Source organism: Castanea sativa, chromosome 3 (genome assembly GCF_040712315.1).
Source record: "Castanea sativa cultivar Marrone di Chiusa Pesio chromosome 3, ASM4071231v1".
Taxonomy (NCBI): domain Eukaryota; kingdom Viridiplantae; phylum Streptophyta; class Magnoliopsida; order Fagales; family Fagaceae; genus Castanea; species Castanea sativa.
In genome coordinates, this window is record NC_134015.1 from 24,074,676 (window position 1) to 24,083,636 (window position 8,961).

General features: G+C 36.2%; 1 pseudogene; it reads left to right on the forward strand.

Annotated features, from left to right (window-relative positions):
* Positions 1–2,076: 2,076 nt before the first annotated feature.
* LOC142629886 (RNA-dependent RNA polymerase 1-like) lies at positions 2,077–6,967 on the forward strand (annotated as a pseudogene).
* The last annotated feature ends 1,994 nt before the right edge of the window (positions 6,968–8,961 follow it).

An 8,961-nucleotide genomic window follows, 5' to 3' on the forward strand; every position in this document is an offset into this window, starting at 1 on the left:
CCTTAGGGACTAATGTATTAGAACTTCAATGTGTATTGTGTTGGCAAACCATGATCAAAATTTTTAGTCTAGGTTTAGACTTGCTCAAAGTTTGGTTTAATGTAAGTTTGAAATCGAGTAGTTACAGGAAATTACTGTTCTATTTCTACACAGCTTGATCGATTGAAGAATAGACTCGATCGATCGAGAATCGTAGATTAGGAATTTTCTATAGCATTTTAAGTCGGCCCAAGCAGCAGTTCAAGCCCATTTAGGATTAGGGTTTCAGATCTACTTCTCCCACTATATAAAGGAAACCCTAAGCACGTTTTTAAAGGCTTCTAAGAGAGAGAAGAGAGTGCCTCGTTTTGTCTCTAGGGTTTGTACCCAAAATCTCTCTAGAGTCTTTTTTGTTGTTTATGCTGTGTACGTGAATCTCTTGTGAGATCTAGAGGTGTTTGCCTTCACATATACTTAGGGTTATCAAGAATCAAGATTATGTCAAGAACTTAATGATCATTCAATTGCTGCACTAAGAGTTTAAAGATATACAAGCAGGAGTGCTTGTGCTTGCTGGAGAATCCAAGAAAGAAGGAGTCCATGGTCTCGGAGTTTGCACGTGGTCATGTCAGTAAGTTTTTTACTAGTGGGTAGCAATAGGATGTTAGTGGTCTAAGTCCCTATTGTAAAAATTTCGATTCTTTCATAATGGATTCAGTTTTACCTTGAGGATAGCTAGGTTAAATCCTTCCTAGATTTTTTACCGATTTGGTTTTCTTAGGTCATCATATCATTGTGTTCTTTATATTTCCGCTGCTTTGCATGATATGATATATTTGTGTTAACCTAGATTTGCATAATTTACCTAAGTTAATAACTTGGCTAAATAACTAGGTTAATCTGGTTGTTTTAAGGGGTCTAAATAAACTTAACAGTTTTAAACCCAAGTTGTTAATTAGATTTATTATAAATAAATCTTGTTAAAACAAACAAGTATCAATATCATGTCAAAATCATATTCAGCAAAAAAGTAAATAAGACAAAATATGATGACATAGGAAAACTAATAAAACAAACTAGTTTCATAGTAAAAAAACCTAGAGGGAAACCTTCCCGGAAAAAAATTCACTATAGTAAAGAGAAGTTTATGGCTTAAATACTTAAACTTGAAACATTGTTTCTTGAAGCATTGAACACATCTTAGATCTACCCAATTACAAGTAAAGTGGGTTTTGTTAAAGGATTAGCCACTACATGATGACATATGTTCAATACATGGTGACATATGTTCCTAACATGAATCACATATGTCATAACAATCTCCCCATTTGGCAATCTGTGACAAAATCACAACAAACAAATGAACATAGGAGAGAAGTCATAAATCACTCAACTCATACTCACTTGTAGAATACAATAAAATCTATCTTAACACAAACTCTTGAAAAATATTGCAAGAAGAGAGTTTATGGCATGGAAGACCTTGACAACCTGTATTTTTAAAACATTTAAATAAAACTCATCACGGCATCTCAGTGCAAAACAAAAATAAAAGATTACATACAATAAAGAAACATGTGCATAAAGAGAGAAAAAAAAACATATGTAGAGGTAGGTGAAGAAGACATACATCATTATATATATATATATATATATATATATATATATAAAAGATAAGCACAATGTACGTAAATATAGTCACAAGACCGTTGTACAAGAAGAAGGAGGTAAGCACTCCCCCTAACAAGATGAAACATATCTCCCCTTACAAGGGTATGTATTTCTCCCTCTAACATGTAGAATCTTAAAATATGCTATGGATGACAAGATAATAGAAAGATGCAAAACATGTAAAAGCAATGCATACAAGAGGATCTCGATAGAATGAGAAGCTGTCGAGCAGCTATCATGCAACATATTCACTGCTCATATATCACGACAGTTCACTGCTCTCTACTCTCTCTATATATAGTTTGATCATTAGCCTTTCTTCTTTCACTGCAACATATTTTCTCTACTTCTCTCTTTGCTTTGCTTTGCTTTTTCATAGTCTTCTTCAATAATCAACACCAGTTTCTGTGCTATAGATAATATACCATGTATAATATAGCATTGCACTTTGGTTATCAGACTTCAAGGGAAAGTTTTTCTGTGCTCTGGAAACAGGAAAATGTTTTTGTCGAATTTGACTCGAAGAAGAGAAATTTGAACTTCCATTTCCCTTATCTTTCTGAAAAGTACAAGCTTGAAATCTCTTATGAGAACATTTGGCAGATTCAGCACCATCAATCACGTGTTCAAGCTAAAAAGTTTCTTCTCATTCAGGTTAGATAGTTTAAACATTAATTATAATTTTTCACAATTTTCTGCTCATGCACCATGCTTTTTTTGTAGTTAGTTAACATTCTAACAAATTATTTTTCTCTGCATTGTTAGTTAGTTGGAGCTCCTCGGATTTATGTGGAAGATCATACTCGTCATTGGGTCCGAGAAGTTGATTTCACTCCGTCGTGCTGCATTGGCCAATCTTCTGCTTTATGTTTGGAGGTTCCCCAGAAGGATCAGCTTCCAAAATTTCATGGTGATTTTGTCTCTTATAAGAAAAATGAAGGCCCTTTTGTTTTGATGCGAGGTTCTACTCTCTCTTGCAGTTCAGGACTAGTCCCTATTGTGAATCTTCCAGAAGGCTTTGACTTGCCTTATAAAATCTTGTTCAAGATCAACTCTTTAATTCAGCATGGCTGTCTTCCTGGCCAAGCAATTGATGCTAATTTTTATCGGTTGGTCGATCCTAAGAGAATATCAATTGTGTATATAGAAAGTGCCTTGGACAAACTGTCTAATGTGAAAGAATGCTGCTATGAACCTGTAAGCTGGGTGAAGGATCAGTACAAGAAATACGCCAATTCGAATCAACTTCCTAAACCTACTGCTAAGCCTTTAGATGATGGGTTTGTATACGTACACAGGGTTTTAATAACTCCATCTAAAGTATATTTCTGGGGCCCAGAGGTGAATCTCTCCAATCGTGTGTTACGCAAGTATCATAAGTATATTGATGACTTTCTTCGTGTTTCGTTTGTTGATGAGGACTTGGATAAACTGCATGCAACAGTTATATCATCTTGTGCATCTTCGGCAAAAGGGGAGAGGCGAACCGGCATTTATGATAGGATACTATCCATTTTATGAAATGGCATAGTTATCGGTGCTAAGAAGTTTGAATTTCTTGCCTTTTCTAACAGTCAATTACGAGAAAATTCTATTTGGATGTTTGCTTCAAGACCTGGTCTGACTGCAGCAGATATCAGAGATTGGATGGGTGATTTTCACAAGATCAGGAATGTGGCAAAATATGCTGCCAGATTGGGTCAATCTTTCAGCTCTTCAAGAGAAACAGTGAGCATTAGTAGGCAGGAAGTTGAAAATATTCCTGATGTAGAAGTTGTAAGGAATGGAATCCCATACTGTTTCTCTGATGGTATAGGTAAGATATCTGCAGAATTGGCTAGAGAGGTGGCTGCAAAATGTGGGCTAGAAAATTATGTTCCATCTGCTTTTCAAATTCGATATGGTGGGTACAAAGGTGTTGTGGCTGTTGATCCAACTTCTTCAAAGTTGTCATTGAGAAAGAGCATGTGTAAGTACAAATTAGAAAACATAAAACTAGATGTCTTGGAATGGAGTAGGTATCGACCTTGTTTTCTTAATCGTCAAATAATCACTCTTTTGTCTACCCTCCGAGTTAAGGATCGAGTTTTTGAAAAGAAGCAAAAGGAGGCAATAGATCAACTAGATGCCTTGTTAACAGATCCGTTGAGCTCACAGGAAGCATTGGAATCCATATTCCCAGGAGAGACGAAAAAGGTTCTTAAGGAAATGCTTTTGTGTGGTTATCAACCTGATGCTGAACCATTTCTTTCAATGATGCTACAAACACTTCGTACATCTAAGTTGCTAGAATTACGGCTCAAAAGTAGGATATTTATTCCAAATGGAAGATGTATGATGGGATGCCTAGATGAGACCAGGACATTGGAATATGGTGAAGTATTTGTCCAAATTTCTTGTCTAGTAGGCAGCTCTCTAATGGTTTCTCCGATATGTTTCGCACAAGCAACTCAAACCCAAAAAATTTAATTTTTGAGGGTGAGGTAGTTGTTGCTAAAAACCCATGTCTGCATCCAGGAGATGTGCGTGTTCTAAAGGCTGTTGATGTGCCGGATTTGCACCACCTGGCAGATTGTGTTGTTTTTCCCCAAAAGGGGAAAAGGTGATACTGTGATATTCCATACTAGATAGAATTTGACTTACAATCAGTATTTTTTTTTTTAAATCTCCATTTGTTTTAATGAAAGACTGTCACATCATTTATTAACTAAATAAAATGTGGGGATTAAACTCACTATCACTTACCATTGTATATTTAAAATAAAATGACATGTCTAATTAAAAATGTACTAGAGGTAAGCCAAACTCTAATAGATAATTCTAAAGCATGAAATCCTGTAATATTTGCATAGACAAATGCATGTACATTTAGTGTTTATACATAATCCTATGCCAGCATCAGCTTTATACACATTTTTGAATACCTTTACGTACTTACAAAGACATGCATATGTAAGATATATAATGATCCATTTATACTTGTATGTTGCATGCATGGATATAATATGTATCTTATTTAAATAATTTGCAACATATTCTCCTCTAGTAGGTTAATTACCATGATCATAGGTTGTCTGTCCAAATATAATATTAGCCTCTGTGCAAGCGCGAGACTCTTTTATTTTTTTGGATAAAGGTTAATAATTTACATCTATTATAATTTAAAATATATATATATATATATATATATATATTTCAAACAAATAAAAACGATAAAATTTTGAGATAAGCAGTAATTATAATTTCTTTTTTGAACGTGAAAAGAAAAAAAAATCTTAAATTTTAGAAATTTTCTTTTTGAATTCAAAATGAAATGTGTTATTTGACATTTATGATCCTATTTCTAAATAAAGTTACCTTTCATTAAAGAAGATATTTTTGAATCACAAAAAAGACCAGTTAAAAGAAGAAAATCCTCTTATATATAGTATAAATATAAATGTTGTTATCTTAACCTACTTGATGTTAAGTTTGCAGACATACAATGTCCTTTTCACCACTCCTGGGATGGAAAAAATCTAACTTTTTTCGAATGCTCATCAAATAATTTTATATTGTACTTGCATACTAGGTTGTTGTGTTATTTGTCTTTATTTGTTCTCTTGCCTTGGCAAGACAACATCTAATTAAATAAATAAAAAATAAAAAATAAAAAACTTTGGGAATACTCTACTCACTAACATTATTTGACCCATTGCATTAGACCTCATCCGAATGAATGCTCTGGGAGTGACTTGGATGGAGATTTGTACTTCGTCTGTTGGGACCCTGATCTTATTCCTCCTCGACAAATTCAACCGATGAAGTATATCGGAGCAAACACTAAGCCACTTGATCATGATGTTACAATAGAGGTAATCCCAATTTATATGCAGTAACAAGCCATGCATGTTTTGAGCACACCACATTTTAATTTACCTCTGCAATTAATATATGCATAAAACTGCAATATAAAAGTCGGGTATAATAGATCTTTCTGAACAAATGTCTATTCATTTGCTTACAGCACTTGATGAGAAGACACCGTGTTTCCATCATCTAGCCTTTGCGATCTTGGATTTTCTATATGTTAAAAGACAATTAAGCATTTAGTTTATACGTGGCTGTGTATATTCTTGTGCGTCTAATGAGCAGTCATTTACGAAACTGTTTCTGAACTTTTTTTATTTTAAGAGGGAAAAGTATTGTTTCCATACTCATAAACAATTATCTTTTCTGTTCATGTTATATTATTCGCCAATGCACTGTGTTCTTCAATAATATTAATATGAGCACAAAAGAATAAGCTATGTACATATCACATATGCTTGATTGAAACACTCTTTTTTGGATATTTAGGATCATTGAGAAAAGTCTGCAATAAATTTGTTTGATTTTGTTAAAGGCTCTGTCTTGCTATTCTGGAATTAGTTTGGAATCTAGAAATTCTAAGCAGAATTGCCTCATCATGATCAAATCTAGAAATCCCAGGCCTTGAGGTCATTCCAATTGTTCTTCTTGACATTTTGAGTGATAGCGAAATCTAGGCTGGAGTGAGTCATACTTAATGGTATTAATTCTCTCTACTAGGTAGTAATGCACCACACGTTCCACATTAATGCATTTAAAGATTGCATTGATTCCTCATATTTTCCATCCCATTTGCAGCAACATCCTTCTATACCTTATATAACAAAGCATGTCACCCTTGTGCTACAGGAAGTTCAACAGTATTTTGTCGACTACATACTCAACGACCGTTTGGGAATCATCGATAATGCCCACATTGTCTTTGCAGATAGTGAGCCCCGTAGGGCAATGAGTCCTGAATGTATTGAGCTTGCAAAACTACACTCAATTGCGGTTGACTCCCCAAAAAGTGGTGTTGTTGCCGAAATACCCCATCATCTGCGTGTTATGAAATATCCAGATTTCATGGAAAAGTCTGATAAACGCACCTACAAATCAGAACGTGTGATTGGAAAGCTTTTTCGAGAGGTGAAAGACCTTGCATCGCTCACGAGCCCAGTGACACCCTTCACCTCAGAAGTAGCAAAGCAGTGTTATGATGCTGACATGGAAGTAGACGGCTTCAAGGAATGAAGCTAGGAGCTGGTTCAACGAGGGAAGTGAGTCAGATTCTGACACTGATGTTGTCAATGCAAAAGCAAAAGCAAAAGCAAAAGCATCGGCTTGGTACCACGTTACATATCACCCCAGCTATTGGGGTCGCAGCAATGTGGGAATGGATGGAGCTCATTTCCTCAGTTTTCCTTGGTGTGTCTTTGACAAGCTTATCCAGATCAAGAAGGATAAAGCGAGTAACATAATTGCTTGAGACATGTTGGAATTGGAGCGTTAGTTATGTCATGAATTACGCTCGGATTGAGAAGTTTCGTATAAGATCCTAAGAATGTATTTAAGAAAATTGCATGTGTGACTACTATTTATCTTTGCTTATTGTTATTGGTATATGCTTGTTGATAAACTACATGTAAATGCTCCAGGCAGATGATTGGGGCTATAAATTATGTTATAATTCCTGTTGGAAAATATATGTATGATTTCTTATCATATTTCTCATTCTTTAACATTGTTAGTTCTCTGTTTTATTTTCTCATTGAGGTCAAACACAGACAAGAGATAGCTATCTTTCGCCTAAGATAGCATTACTTCAAATTGGAAAAGAAAATTGAAATAAGTAAATAATTTATAATTTCTTTCTCTCTGTTTTTTTTTGGTCAGTATAATCCTAGCATGTTTCATCTTTCGTTTCCTTTTTGTTATTTTTGATGAATGAATTGATCAATTCAAATTTTCTTTTCTTATTGATTCTTTTCCAATTGAGATGCATCACTCTATGAGTCTATATGTCTATATAATGGTCAGAGCCAGGGGGTGTAGTTCTTATTTATTATTTTTTTTTTTTGATAAACAGCATACGCCTTACTTTCATTAAACAGAACCGAAGTTCAGATTTGTTACATCATAATGAATAGGAGGAGTATCCTCAACCCATATGATACAATCAGTCACACACTTGGCATGTCTAGCCAATAGATGGGCCGCAACATTACTACTCCTACTGATGTGGGCAGCCTCCCATGAATTAAACTAACTCAGCCCCATCGGGACTCCTTCAATCAGCTTCTGAATATAATTTGGCATTGGGCATTGCACTTTCAGGGCGCTAACCACCGTTTGCACATCACTCTCAATGATGACATCCTTGAGTCCAAGGTCCCAGGCCAGTTGGGCGCCTTCATCCACGACCTTGGCTTCAATCTCGAATGCACCCAGCGGCAAAACCACTTTTCTGCTCATCGCTCCCATCAGCTGTCCCCGCTCATTTCTGATCACAACCCCAACTCCACAGCACCCATACTCTTTGAACACAACTCCATCTACATTGATTTTATAACTTTCTAGTCTAGAGGGGGTCCAAGGAGGCTTGCCGGGTTGAGGAGGTCTGACCTCGACTTGTTTAACTTATCTAACTTCCTTCAAGTAATCAGCTACCTCCTTAACAATTATATCGTGCCGTTTGCTCTGACCCCCATGCCTTACAGAGTTTCTGTTGTTCCACAAGCTCCAAGCTGTAACAGCAAACAGATCCCAATTTACCCTCGGACACCTTTCCTTAATTTCCCACACTATGTCCAAGAAGTCCAAGTGGGGTTCAGGCAAAGAAGGGAGCTTTATCTTTGTTGCACTCCACACCTCTGCTACAACTCTATAACCCCACAGCATGTGACCCGAGGATTCATTAGTTCCACACAAATCACAGCTAACTTCCTGACCAATCCCCTTTGACTTCAGATGGAGCTTTGTTGGCAGAATATTCTTACAAGACCTCCACATAAAATGCTTGATCTTATTTGGGCAGTTCAAACTCCAAACAGTTTGCATAAGGCTTTCATTCTTGAATCATCTGAGCTTCCTCCCTTCTCCATTTGGTGGTTGCTCTTCTTCACATATTTTTGGGCCACTTGGTATGCACTTCTTACTGTGAATCTGCCATTTGGAGTCCTTGCCCAAGTCAAGGAGTCTTGGGGAAGCCGAGAGATGATTGGAATTCCCAAAATAACTTCCACTTCATGGGGAAGGAAAGTATTCTTTACCATGGCAACATCCCAACCTCTATTCTCCATATTAATGAGACTCGAAACCATCTCCAACTCAGTATAAGGGCCCCTCTGGCTAACCACCTTAAAAGAATCTGGTGGTGTGATCCACCTATCATCCCATATTTTCACCTATTTCCCATTGCCAATAACCCACTTGGAGCTCTTCTCAGTAATATCCTTGGCTGCCATAGTGCTTCTCCACGCG